The sequence below is a fragment of the Carlito syrichta genome, unplaced genomic scaffold, assembly GCF_000164805.1.
Source record: "Carlito syrichta isolate Samal-C Ts95f unplaced genomic scaffold, Tarsius_syrichta-2.0.1 Scaffold304432, whole genome shotgun sequence".
Taxonomy (NCBI): Eukaryota; Metazoa; Chordata; class Mammalia; order Primates; family Tarsiidae; genus Carlito; species Carlito syrichta.
In genome coordinates, this window is record NW_007248528.1 from 165,922 (window position 1) to 179,155 (window position 13,234).

Sequence of the window (13,234 nt, forward strand, 5' to 3'; positions counted from 1 at the left end):
TTAGATGGAGATAAGAAATTGTTAAGGGTACATGTCTAAGAACGTTCAGAGGGTGTCTGGCTTTATATGCACGAACATTTCTGAATCTCTAAAGCTGAATTTACTTGGGATTTCTGTAAAACAGGACAAGAAGCTGCCTGAGAAGAGATCCACTGTGACACATTGTAACCTTGTTTCTCACCATTCATTTCCATCTCTGTTAGATGACACACACCTACCTGTTGATCCGTGGCTTGCAGACCCCACCATAGGCTGAACACAGCTCCCATGCCACCGTGTGGCTCAGCCACGTGACTTTGTTGAGTTCATGGAAAAGAAGCAGAGAGGTCCGTGTGCTGCAGTACAACACGTCTCCTCCAGATTTCTCACATTTACTTGTTATACAAAGAAATGGCTTGTCCCAAGTAGCTATTTCTCCTTTAGCTTATGTCCAAGGATGAGAGGATACTTAGTGCAGAGACAACAGGCCCAAGTGGAACTGTGGCAGCCACCACCAACTGCAGTGGCCAATGTAAAATGTGAAGAAGAAATAAGCACGGAGACCTTGGGATTGTGTGTTACACAGAGAAGCTGCCTAATGCATTTTGTACTCTGATGTGGGATCAATAAAAATAATTTTGTAGAAAAGCATTTTCCAGTAGGAATTGCTCACAAAGGTCTGGTGAGAAGATGTGGGGTTTTTTTTCTCTACATACGAGGGGTCCCCCAAAAACCTTGGATTTATTTATTAAAAATGTGTATTTATTCTGACATGTTTAAACTTCAGTCACCTTCAACGTACTCTCTGTTGGATGCAATACACTTATCAAGGCACTTTTCCACTGCTCGAAACAGTTTTTGATTGCGTCGATTTTGATGCTTTTTAGGGATCCTGTCGTTTTTTTGTTTCACCTCTTCCGCATAGGCAAAATGTTTCCCTCCAAGGACTTTTTTAAATCCCGGGACACAATCAAAAGTCACCCAAGGCGAGAGCAGATTAATAGGGAGGCTGGGGCACAGGGATCATGCTGTTTTTGATCAAAAACTGCTGAACACTCAGGGCGGTGTGGTCAGGTGCACTGGTAGATCACCCATCATGAGATGGGCAAACGTGTTAAAAGAATCTCCGAAAAAAAATTTGCTGAAGCCAAAAGCAGCCTCTCAAAGCAACGCTAGCGGGTACATGGATGCCGATGGGTTCCTAGAACACATGCCTAGCAGGAAAAGCCTGTGCTACACGGGGCCTGCCCTCCAATTGATAATCCTAGGTTTTGGGGGGGTCACCCTCATACATTTGGGGTAAAAGCTATGTGTAAATCACCATCACTATATGTGAATAATTGTGTAAATAATTTTGGTATTTTCTTCTTTAACGATTTACATGGAGCCCACTTTGAAGAAAATGGCCTAACTTACACATAGCCATGGGATACAACACTTTCTTCAGAAGCTCGAGGCCGTAGCACTCAGAAGAGGGACATAAGTTTCGATCTGGTGCTTCTTCGATTCTTTTATAGTTGTCTTCTTTTTTATATATTTTATTTTAAAGATGTGGGGTACAATTCAAGATTTCAAACCACCTCACAGAACAATCTCCCCCTCAAGGAATCCAGAACCCTTTAAATTGTCCTGGGGCTCTTATTATAAGCAACGCCCGTGCAACAATGCATAGCAAACTTCAGGACCCCAAGAGTCACTGAAGTATCACGGGCATGATGGAAAATCACGGCAGAGTTGAGAGGGAGTTGTTTTTGTTGGGGTGGTAGCGGTCTCTGGCATCCTACAGTCAGAGTCAAGACTGCAGAGATTACTGGCTACCCACTTTAAACACAAAATAAGCCTGTCTGAAGGACTCAAAATCCTGGGGCAATTCCACAGAAGATTCAAGAACCACAGAATGAATCCCAAGTTAGGGAAACCCAACAGCCAGGTGGAAAACCCTCCAGCGCTTTGAAGAAGCTGGCGGGGGAAGGACAGAGTGGGGACATTCTTGCCTTCCTCTGTTCATGCGTGATGGCTTCCTAACCCAGAAGAGCAGCTGCCTTCCAGCCAGAGGATCAAAGTGTGAGCAGGTGACGCGATGACTGCTTTCTAAGACATGCCGCAGGCACCACAGAGCAAAGGTGACAATTAGAAGAGATGGGGTGAGGAGGTGTTGAAACATCCACACAATGTTTTCAAAAGTTCAGAGGCGGTGACCACAGATGATGCCGTGGAGCTGGGAAAATGTTTGAATCGGGAAGGTTTTCCAACATTCAACGTATACCTCTATGACGATGACATTTTTGTAAAACAAAAGCTCTCATTGTCCCTCTTTCATCGGTGAACCCTGACTTAATTCACACTGCACACTGGAGTCCTTTCATTGTGTTTGGTTTCCAGCTGAAAACTCAGTGACATCCTCCTCACTGACAGCCAAATGTTTATCAGCCCACCTTTCCAGGACAGGTACTTTTTATTTAAAACGCCATTGATAGATTTCATTATGTTCAACTTTCTCAGAAGAAACAATCCCATCAGTGCAGTGAAATATATTGAGTTTGATGTGTTTGGCTGTAGCAGCGTTCATTTGGCCGAGGTGACGTGGTCTGAAGTCTCTGAGTGTAAATTATAATGTTATTTGAGATGAAGTATAGAGCCACTTGCAGTGCCCGGGCACGACACATGACGTAATCTTACACTCTATCTGCAGGTGTGAGATTGGATTCTGCTAAGACGAGCACCTGGTATCAATGTTCAGTCTGGCATTGTTTCAACACAGTCAACCATGGATGGAGATGGCTAAAATAAAAGAGTACCCAGTTACGGCAGGATTTGTTTTTTGTTGTTTTGTTTTGTTTTGTCTTGTTTTTTTCAGAAGGGATGATGAGTTGCCATTACCAATGAGCCAAATGGTGTCTGATGGCTCCCTCCCTGAACAGCACAGAACTCTGGCTCTGTCATTGACAGTAAGACTCTCGGTGCTATGAAGGAATGGAAATGAAGTCATGTCCTATGAATAATAGATAACGTAATAATACATAGACTTTTACACATGAAAATGATACAGATACTGAAGGCTCATTTTTCAAATGCAGTTGATGGATATACCCTGAGCTGCATATATGACATTCTTTATGACATTCATTACACTAGTGGTCACTTCTGGAATGTCTGCCTCTGCCTCTAATCTCTAAGTCAAATGAGGGAAGTGACCCTGCAGACTGGGTGGCACCCAGGAGTGCTCAGTGCATGTTTGCTGAATGTTCTTCTGTCTCGTGGCCACATCCTAGCAGAGGCATTCACTGAAAACCAGGTAGCTACATGGGTGGAGTCCAGGATAATCATGGAGTAGAGAAAACCGATCTTCCTATTTGAAAACTGAGCCTAAGGTCTCAACATCGCTGATATATCTGTCTGACATGTGAGCACCACCAAAATGCACCACTGTGACCAGGGGTATCAGCCCCTGAAAGATAATCTTTTGAGTATTTGGGGAAGAAATGTGATTTGCCAAAGTGACTTCTAATCATCTAAGTACGCTGAAATTTTTTGACATTAGGAAAATTTATAAAAATGATCTTTTTAAAGTTAATGGGAATTCAAATGAAAAGGTTAGTTGACATTCATCCAGATAAGGGATCGATCCACATGACACATTTGATGGACAGTTTTGCAGTTAAAGCGTGAGACCTTCAAGAAGACAGTGGTATCTCAAACCCGTAGTTTGAACCACTCTAAGAACATGAAAAGCGTTCATTTATTCATTCAATTTCCTCCCTAAAGCAAAGAAACAATGTGATTTCATCAGCTTACATTTCCAAGATCTCCAAGTGGTTTCACAGTCATAATCTCACTTGATCACCAGAGTATCCCCAAAAGGCAAGTGGGGATTCAGAACCTCCATTCTCAGGAAGTCAATCGGGTTGGGAGGGACCACTGGGTGGGTCTTGATGTCCTGCCTTCTTTCCTTCCTCCACATCAAGCTGCCCCTCCTGGACGTTCAGAGTCACTCATGTGCCCCCTTGTCCTGTCTAACCGGGGTGTGGACCTTCAGAAATGAAGTGACTGAAAAGTGACACTCCTCACCCCCACATCCGCCTTTCTCATTGCTGTCACATTCAGTGTGTTTGGCGGCTCAATCTTGGGAGACATGGGAACTGCAGGGAAGTTAATTTTTCCATAAGCCCCACATGTTGGAAGATCACAGCCGGCATCCTCTGCCCTCTGGTTCATGTGCCCATAGCAAGAGCAGCAGAAGGAGCAAGGTCTCTCGGAGCAGACTGTCTTGGTGCATGGCAGCATCATTCTGGAGCCCGATCTCCAACGGTTGACCTGACAGGTGCAGGGTGGACTAAAGCCAACTGCCCAGGCCTTCCTCGGTGAGACTTCTGAAGTTCTGGTATCATGTAACATCTCAAAGCATTTTTTTTAAATCAGAGAAGTGTTGTTCCTGCCCTATGTTTGAACTCAAATCTTGTTGTTTAGTTAATCCAATGTTAGAAAAGCTTGCAATAATCTAAAAGTCACTTTACACGCATTTATTGAGGGTTTCTCCCCCTTTGCAACTTGCCTAAGGAAATGGAAATGCACCATCCACTGAAAAAAACATATTTATTTGTTCATTCACCACAGTCAAAACTTTGTAACCTGTGTCATTTTATATGATGAAAAACAATAATTAAAAATTAGAGAAAGGCCAGATGTGGTGGCTACACCTTTCATCCTATCGCTTTGGGAGGTGGAGGCAAAAGGATTACCTGATCTCACAAATTCTAGACCAGCCTGGGCAACTTGGCAAGATCTTGTCTCTACAGTAAGTCAAAAAATTAGCTGGGCGTCGTGGCACATGCCTGTGGTTCCGGCTACTCAGGAGGCTGAAGCGGGAGGATCGCGTGAACCCAGCAGGTAGAGTCTGCAACAACCTTGAGTGTGCCACTGCACTCTAGCCTGGACGGCAGAATGAGACTCTGGTTCAAAAATAAATACATACATACATAAATGTTAGAGGGAACACAGACAGGAAGCATAGAGAGAGGAATATCCATTTCTCTCTTCTAAAGTCCTTAAAGAGAAACCTGAGAAGTCCCAAGATGAATACATGCTTTTGTGGATGTCCATGGGGTCAAACTAGCTCTACTGCAGCTAAAACCATGAGAAGAGCAAGGAAGGTTATGGAAGTGTGTGAACAAATAGTCAGAGGCCACTTGGCAGATTTTGTCAACCCCCACACCAGCCCTGTCTTCCCCAAAGATTCAAAGGACGTGGTCAAGATCGGCCAATGAGAATCACAGACAGAGACCAAAAGGACTTCGGAAAACTCACAGGCTTCCACATTTTCAGAAAAGGAAAAGTGGCACACACAAGATGACAGAGTATCGAGTCACGGCCAGTATCCGTGGGGATTGGTCCCAAGACCTCCGAGTTCAGCCTCGCTATGTCTCCTGGCTCTGGAAGAGATCAAGGCAGCTCAATAGCCACCTTAAAGGAAGGGTTAGGAGACCCTGTGCATGAGCAAAAGGTTGGACTTGATGATGTTTTTTGGACCTTAGCAACTCTGCAGAATGTGTGAACCTAAGCGACAAAGCAGATGAACCAGAACTGAGTGTTTCAGAACACACAAGTGTCGTTGGGACTGATTCTTTCTGACACTGAACTCAAAGGTCTTCCCAGTCCTCCACGCCAAATCCCCACATGTCCATCCCTGCCACAGAGTAAAAGGAACTCAGCGTGGAGAAACCATGTTATGATACCCCATCCACATTCCCACCCAAGGGGAAAATCTCTCTGGCATCGGCAACAGCAACTGTCCATCAGCTGCCACTAGGACACGTTGGCACCAGGGCATAGGGCCCCAAGAAGTAGCCCTATTTATCCTAGAACATTTTTTCTCACTAGAAAAACCATCCATAAATTCAGCTGAAATGTATTATCCTGTGAGTTTCATCTTCTGCTCCCAGATTTTGCCCACCTTTATTTGAGTAGCTCTCCAACACCAGTTCCTGTTTAACGGGAAGTCCAGCCTGGGCCTCAGGGTGGTACTTTGCTGCCGCGCTTGTATTCCCCAGCTCTCTAAGGGTCGTAGCTCTTCATTGAGGATGTGAAGAGGTGTGGCATGAAGGGGTGTGGCATGAGGTGTGGCATCATCATATGTGGGTATACGCAAGGTGTGGCATTGTTGCTATCAAGTATAATGATAACTGCCATTAAATGCCTCGTACTAAAAAGACAGATACGACATCAGTCATCTATGTGCATTACCGCCAGCCCTCAGAACCACCTTTATAATGTGAATAATATTATGCTGACCTACAATTGAATAAACCAAGGCTTAGCACAGTTTAATAACTTGCTCAAGGGCAAACAGAAAACAAATGGTAAGTGAGGATTTGGAGCCAAGTGAGTCTAAGTTCAAACTGCGTGCTCTTCCCACTAACCCTCCTGGTAGTTTGTTTTACCTGCCCAGGTCAACTGCATCTTTACCTTATCTGATGATTTACCATCACACATTTTTTAACTCTTAATTTTACTTTTTAATTGACAAATAATCGTTATACGTGTTCCTGGGGTACATAGTGATGTTTCCACACACAAAATGTATGATGATCAGATCAGGATAATTAGCGTATCCAACTTCTCAAGTGTTGATCTTTTTTGTGTGTTTAGAGCATTCACTATCCTCTCTTCTAGCTGTTTTGAAACTGTATAATACGCCATTGCTAACTATAACCATCTTCAATGGTATCAAACACTAATGCTTGTTCCTCCTGTCTAGTTGAAATTATTTTTCCTTTGACAAATTTCTCCCTGTCTCTCCCTTCCCCCACCCTCCCAGTCTCTAGTGTCTTTTGTTCTATGTTTTACTTCCATGAGATCAACTTTTTTTAACTTCTACCTCTGAATGAGAACATGCAGTGTTTAACTTTCTGTTCCTGGCTTATTTCAGTTAGTATCATGTCCTTCAGTCCCATCCATGTTGCTGCAAATGACAGGATTCCATTTTTTCACGGCTGAAAAATATTCCATTGTGTACATAGACGACATTTTCTTTATCCGTTTCAGCTGTTGATGGATGTTTGGGTTAATTCCATACCTTGGCTACTGTGAATAATGCATCTTCCAATTTGTGACAACCGCATTATTTCATGGCCAGGGGATTCCAGGGGATCACTGACTACTAACCAGTAAACACGAAGCAGAGGTAAACAAAATGAACACACTATCAAATCCCAACCAGAGGGGTGAGGGATACACTGAGTTGCATCAAATAAAACAAATAGAGGCACAAACTTCACAGGCAAACACGCATGTATCATCTCTGGAGAGTTCCAGTTTGAGAGACTGAGCACTTCACGTCACAGGCACTTAAAACACTGAAAATCTCACTCCTATGCGTGGTTTAGAAAGATCACGGGAAAGGTCTGTGAGCAATGTCACCCCAGATACGTTTAAGAATGTTTAAGCCAGTTTTACTAAAAACAACAAAAACAAACTCAATAACGCACAAGAGTCTAATCAAGTGACTGATGATGCTCAGAGTGTTGAAAGCAACATTTTTTTCTGACCTTCTCCACATCGCCACCCACACAGGAAACTCAACAGACGGATCTGTTATACCTCGAGTACAATCCAAAAGATCCTGAGAATGTGCTTGATTTATTTTTTCTTTGGGATGGGAGGGGAGAAAAATGAGATTATATCTGCAGATGATTCTGAGATCTGGGCGTGCTGTTTTCAACTGAAAAATCTTAAGTCACACTGATGCTTCCCAAAAGTGTTATCTTCCTCTGTAAATAAACTCAAACCTTCCTTTCAAACAAGAGCCCAATGCAAATACTTACTAAACTCAGCTCTCACAAGCTTCCAAAATGATGCCACTGTGCTGAGTTTTTGGGGGGGTTTTGTATGTTTTTTTCCCACATATTCACTCTTGCACACGGATCGGCACCGTTGTTTATCACTTTTTCCACCTCCCGGAAGGGGCAGCGCATCATTTCTGGACACTTTCCACTCCGTCTCCAAAAGCTTGAGCAATCTCAGAACACCTGGCTTGCCCAAAGATCCAAGATGTGACTGAGACGCAGACCACCCAAAATGAAAACAGTGGAACCCAGGGTCAGACGTGGGAGGCTGGCATGTCATCAGCGTTGGTTTTATTCTGGTTCATGGTTGCAAAAGGAGCTAAAAAGCTCTGAGGTGTGATACCAAATCCCTTGAGGTGATAAGTTTGGACTGAGATGGTCTGAACCTTGATGTTTGGATATGTTAGTTGCTGGCTTAGATGGTACACGCTGCTCACGGCTGATGGGGGTACTGATTTGCAGACTCGGTCCCCTCCAAGGGGGAACTCAATTGTAAGGTAGGTTGCGCCTTCTCTCTCTCTAACTCTCTCTCTCTGACCCTTTCCATCTGTCCCTCTCACTATCTCTTCTCTCTCTCTAACTCACTCTCCCCTCCCTCCCTCTCTCTCTCCTTCTCTATCTGTCTCTCTCTCCCTCCCTCTTCACACCCCCCCATGCCACACACAACCAGCTTCTCACACCTCCTAGATGGACCCTCCCTTCCCCACCTGGCTTCCCTGGCCCATGCTGTTCCCTCTTCCTGGAATACTCACCACCCCCACTCCTGAGCATCTTAACCCAACTCCAACTCTTACTCCAGAAATCAACTTAAGCACATCTTCCTTAGCAAACATTCCTCTGACTCCCCAACAAGTTAACGTCCCCTGTATCCTACCCGCTGTGTTGTTGTCCTGCCTGCAGTGTGCACACCTGTACCTGTGTGTAACGGTGACTGCTCAGTCCCACAGCAGGGACTGCACCTGGCCATGCTGTGTCCCCAGAGCTCAGCTGAGTGGGCACCACAGAGCCTGCTCACTGCCCTGGCTGGCTGATGACCAGAGCCGGGTGCCTTCCAGGCTCTCCCTCCAGGGTACGGACGGTGTCCCGGCCATCATGCTTTTCCTGAAAAGCACCATTTCCCACACACACCCTTTCATAAGTATTTATTGAAATAAATAATGAATAAAAAGAGCACATTCTTCCAATGTATCACATGCTATGAAGGTAGATAATCAAGTAGGGAGCTATGCTTTTGTTGCTTAAAAAATAGTTATGTTTTTAAACAAAATGCCTCATCATACACGATTCAGTCCAGAAGCAAACTCACCGCAGCCCTGGCCTCTATGTGTTTAAAGTTACCTGCCAGAAGCAGTACAGTCGCTCTCACATGGCAAGTTTCCCTCTGCTGTTGGCCAGGGATGTTTTAAGGTTGTTTTTCTTTTAACTTAAAAAATTTAAACTTAAATTTAAACTTTAAAAAAATGAATCAGAGAGACCTCTCGAAGATAAGTGCATTGTTGGATATTTTTTATTCCTAAAATGAAGTTGATTCTAGAATTGTGTTCTGATGATCAAATAAGAAGCATTCAAATCAATGCAAACTGTTAGAGAAAATAAATATGGATGCAAAGATGGCAAAAAGTCTAGACTGAGCTCTGCCTTGTGAAATCTGAAGACAAGAATTATCCTGGGGCTTCTCGCCCCAGAGAGAGAGAGCAGCCTGGGGTGGAGAGGGGCAGCCTGGCGTGAGTTTGGAGGGAGACATTTTCTGGTTCGATTGGGGTTTTTAAATGAGTGAAATGCTGACAAGTTGATGGTAACCAGGTTGCTTTCTCACCATGACCACAAGGAGTAAAATTTACTTAGTCAATACCTACTAGTGAGAGCTTTAAAAAATGTATTTAATTTAACTGTTTGTTAAAACATATGATCTATATTGGAATGCTCAGATGTTAATGATAATAAAAATCAGAAATACTCGGGAAAGGATAAAGGACATTTTCCCAATCTGTTTGCAATTGTTTTTATCCCTTCCCCCCCCATTTAATCACCCTGTAAATCAGCAAACTAATGGTAACCTTAGTTCACCTTGGATACATGCACAAACTTTCCCTCGTCAGAAACTCCACTGGGTTTTAACCTGTTAAATACACACCATGACCCATCAACAAGGAAGACATACAAGCCAACAGCTTCTGCCTACTTGTAGAAATTGTATAACACCTGGAGAAAACGATGACACAACTAAGAACTCCAATATTTTTCTGTATTCAATAAAAGCTCTGACTGAGATGATGTGAAAATCTCCCATGTGCTTAAACTACCTACCTGACCCAAGTTCATCAACTATAAGAAAAAAGGCCATCACTGCCACCTCACCAGCCAATGAAAATGAGGTCTCCTCCAGGCCTGTGGGAGGGGAGCAAGGTGCCTGCTGTGTGGGGGCTCCCAGGCCACTCTGGAATCTGCCAGGGAAGACTTTCATTGATCTGAGTTGCCTTTTCTTCAAGGAATAAAACAAGATGGTACGGTGGCTCACACCTGTAATCCCAGCACTTTGGGAGGTAGAGGCAAGAGAACTGCCTGAGTCCAGCGGTTTGAGATCAGCCTGGGCAACTTGGCGAGATCTCGTCTCTACGATAAATCAAAAATCGAACCAGTCATGGTGGCATGCACCTCTAGTTCCAGCTACTTGGAAGGCTGAGATGGAAGGATCGCCTGAGCCCAGCAGGTCAAGGCTGTGGTGGCGGGGGGCATGCCGCTGCACTCCAGCCTGGATGACAGAGTGAGACCCCAACTCAAAAAAAAAAAAAAAAAAAACAAGAAAGCAGAGGGAAAAAAAAGAAGAAAGAGAAGAAACAAAAACATACAAGGAGCCATTAACTATCATGGTAAGAAAGCAGAGGGGGAAAAAAAAAGAAAGAGAAGGAAAAAAACATACAAGGAGCCATTAACTATCATGGTCTGCCCCTTTTCCCGGGTCTCCCCACATCTGTGGGACTCGGTTTCTTCCCCTGTAGAATCTTGACAAGTCCATTGTTTTTATTATAATTCATCAGAACTTCATAGTCTAAACTTTTGTGGCCAGAAGGTGAAATCCTGAAGCCACCACTCTTGGCTGGATTTCTTTTTCAAGCAAACCCACCAGTGAACTCAGTGGTACATCACGACTTAGTTCTGATGTTCTGTCCACAATCCTTTCCCAATTAATTTAATACCACTGCCTTGCTGAACATTCTGGAACCTAACATTGGTGGAACATTGATGGTCACATTTGAACCACCAAAGAAGAGGAGTGAGAAAACGTGACTCAACAATGTCTTCTTGTCAGTAAGACCAGCAATCTTGTCTCAGAGTATCTTTCTTATCATCCTAGGATATTGACCAATATGGTGTCCGAATGGTATCCACTTAGGAAAATCAACCCAATCCTTCCTTGTCAATCATTCATCCACAACTGACTTTAATGACCTGGCTGAAGTCAGAACAAAGCCCTCTGTTTTCTCTCTGACTTTCTACTTTTGACAGAAGTTCTCTTCCCAAGTGTCTACACTGGGACCAAAAACAATGCCATGTTATTCCACAATGGCTCCCCTCCAGCTAAGCCTTTTACCTTCTGCTGTCTTCTTGGTGCTATCCCCAGGCCCTGCAGGGCCCCTGGTGGGGTCTCCACCCCACAACATGTTCCCAGTGAGTCCCATGGGTTAACCGCACACCTCCCCACAGAGCACTCCCTGGACCTGCGACATTCCCGCTCCTCTGCTTCAGAATACCCTTCTCCTGCGGACCACTGGAGTCCCAGCACCGAAGGAATCCCTTCTTAAAGACCTGTGGCTCCCTCCCACACTCTTCCCCAAGGAAGCAGCAGTCCACTTAGTTAACATCATGCACAGTGAACATATCTCAGCTTTCAAATAACCCTCCCTATACAACTTCCTTCCTTCCTTCCTACCTTCCTTCCTTCCTATCCTTCCCTCCCCTCCCCTCTTCTTTCTTTCTTTCTTTCTTTCTTTCTTTCTTTCTTTCTTTCTTTCTTTCTTTCTTTCTTTCTTTTTCTTTCAACACAGGCTCTCGATATGTTGCCCAGCTGGTCTTGAATTTCTGGCTTCAAGCGATCCTCCCACCTCAGTCTCCCAAAATGCCAGGATTACAGGTGTGAGCCACCACCCCTGGCCCAGGTTTCTAGTCCATGTATTCGGTTGCATGTTATTACTCTCTAATCACTTAGTTTAGACTACCTATGATTCTACTTTGTAAGTTCCCTCCACATTCAGAAACTCTTTATTAACATACTCACAGTAGAGACCCTGGCTCGGGTAAATGCTGGTGAGGAAATAAGAAGCCATCGATGAATCAGAAGTTTGCTCTTAACCCCAAGGAGGCATCTCTTCTTATTTCCAGTGTGCGGTGACTTAATAAATAAGTAAATTTAAGTCGGGTCTTAGAGATACTAGTCTACAGTCCACTCCAGACTTATCATTAGAAGCATTTTGGGTTTTGTCCGATTTTGACTCAAGATAAAACAAAACAAGGCTGCCCAGTGAGGCCACCCCAGACTCCAAGAAGCAGCTGGCGCTTCCAGGAATTTGAGAGGTGTGGCAAAGCATCACAAAAATCCCAGCCCTCATACGTTTGTCTCTTTTGCTCGGAGGCAAAATTGTTTGCAAAAACTCTCCTTTTGATTTTTGTTATCCAAATAATTCCAGCTTAAATTGGAACTCAAATATTAATCTGATAATGACACCGTTGAGACACATTCTCTGACGATTGATCTCGAATGACTTACGAGGCTTTCCTCGGCCCCATTTTCTGCATTCCATCCCAGCCAGGGTTTTGCTGCCTTGAACACCGGGCCCCCGCCCCCGCCTCACCTCCCACCCCCAAATCATCAGCGAGGAAGAAAGACCCTGAAATGTGCACATTAAGATGATTGCTACATGCTTGGGAATATCCTTTAATTTACATTTTGTTTTATTTTATTTTTAGCTTCAAAGCTTTTGCAGGAATGAACACCTGTCTTTCAGGGCATTATACGAAATTGTCAGGTACCTGTCGTACTTTGTTTTGTCAAGTCCTCCGACAGCGACACTGTGGATGGAAGTCACATTTTAATTAATGATCAAAGCAAAGGACACCTGTAAGGCTGGGTTCAACTCCCAAATTCTTTGATATTAGGTTTACAAATCTGAAAGGGCCCTTTCATTCTCCCATGTGTTTGTCCTTTCTTGGAGATCAACTTAATTCTTTTTTCAAAGGCTGCAACATATTTCACTAATCTGAGCACTGAAGTTCTGGACGACAACGTCCCTTCACACAAATGCTCTTGACACCTTATAAGAGTCAGACTCCCTCACAAAGGACTCCAGAGTGCTGTCCTGTGGCCCCTTGTGCTGCAGATGTCCAAAGTACAAGGGCCCTCAAGCGGGTCTCAGAAG